General features: G+C 44.6%; 1 pseudogene; it reads left to right on the top strand.

The window, feature by feature from the left end:
* The window catches only part of LOC119590745, a 14,727-nt pseudogene that overhangs the window by 4,587 nt on the left and 8,742 nt on the right, over positions 1-1,398 (top strand).

The raw sequence follows: 1,398 nt of genomic DNA, 5'->3' as shown, positions 1-1,398 counted from the left end.
ACTACGACTGTGCATAGACAGCCCCTGTATACATCCCCAAACCAACGTATGCTCTCTCTGTACACAGCCTTACGGGCACCCACAAAACCCCCATTATACCCAACCACATGCACAAAGCCTCTGCGCACAGCCTCTCTCACGGGCAAACGGCAAAATGTGTACATAGTCTCACACGCAGGTACACACCCAGGGACCCACGTGCACACACTCACACGTATGCGTGCTAAAATCCTGTGTGCGCTAATTTCATCCATTTTCTTCCCCAACAGTGCAAAAATGTATTTATGCTAACCCCTTCATTGTTAACCATATCAGAAAGCAAAATATTCAAGCGCTGAAGTCAACCCTCCTCAACCATACATTCTAATACACTCCAAGACCTTACACATCGACCACAAACCGCAACCATAATCCAGACACCTTTAAGCAGAATTCCATGAACTTAAACCGATCCTAAAACACACAAAATAAATTCTTTAAGAAAAACTTGACAAGATGCTGCTGGGCGAGGGCAAGAGGGGCATCGGAGAGCCTTGCTGGAGCCACGCCCAGTGTTACCGAGGGCAGGCTAATTCACACTGCCTTGGACTCATCTGCATGTGTGATACGTAAGTGCAAGGAGAAGAAAAGAGGGAAGGAGAATGAGAGGGGAAAGGGAGAATGGCAGGAGAGAGGCAATATAGGAGGAGAGGGAGAATGAGAGGAGAGAGGGCGAATGGAAGGAGAGAAGGAGATTGAGAGGAGAGAAGGTGAATAAGAGGAGAGAGGGAGAATTGGGAGGGAAGAAAGCGAGTGTGAGGAGATACAGGGATTGAGAGGGGAGAATACGAATGAGAATGGGAGATAGAGAATGAAAGAAGAGGAGAGAAGGCGAAGGAGACGAGGGATAGAGAATGAGAGGGGGGAGAGAGAATAAAAGGAGAGAATGAGAATGAGAGGAGAGAGGGAGAATGAATGGTTAGAGGGAGAAAGAGACGGGAGACTGAGAATGAGGGGAGAGAGGGAGAATGAAAGGGAAGAGAGCAAAAAAGGGAAAAATAAAAGGGATAGGGAGAAAAGAGGAAAATGGAAAAAAAGAAGAGAGAGGGAGAATGAGAGATGACGAAAAAAATGACAGAAGAGAGGGAGAATGAGAAGAAAAAGGAAGAATAAAAGGAGAGGGGAATAATGAGAAGAGAAAGGAAGAATAGAGGCAAAAGGGAATAATGAGAAAAAACATTAATTAGAAAAAAAAATGAGTCTAAATTCTGATTGAATGACTGATGCAAGGAATGTCCACGTTGGTTTTACATGAGCGAGTAATGACAAGCAGATGTACAGGATTAATATATATAACCAGGTGGTCATAAAAAGAGGCTGCCTGAATAAAATGGATAGAGGCTATCAATGCAATGAGGG

The sequence above is a fragment of the Penaeus monodon genome, chromosome 27 (genome assembly GCF_015228065.2).
Source record: "Penaeus monodon isolate SGIC_2016 chromosome 27, NSTDA_Pmon_1, whole genome shotgun sequence".
Classification (NCBI taxonomy): Eukaryota; Metazoa; Arthropoda; class Malacostraca; order Decapoda; family Penaeidae; genus Penaeus; species Penaeus monodon.
The sequence above is the reverse complement of the archived record's forward strand: the minus strand, read 5'-3'. Positions and strand labels throughout refer to the sequence as shown.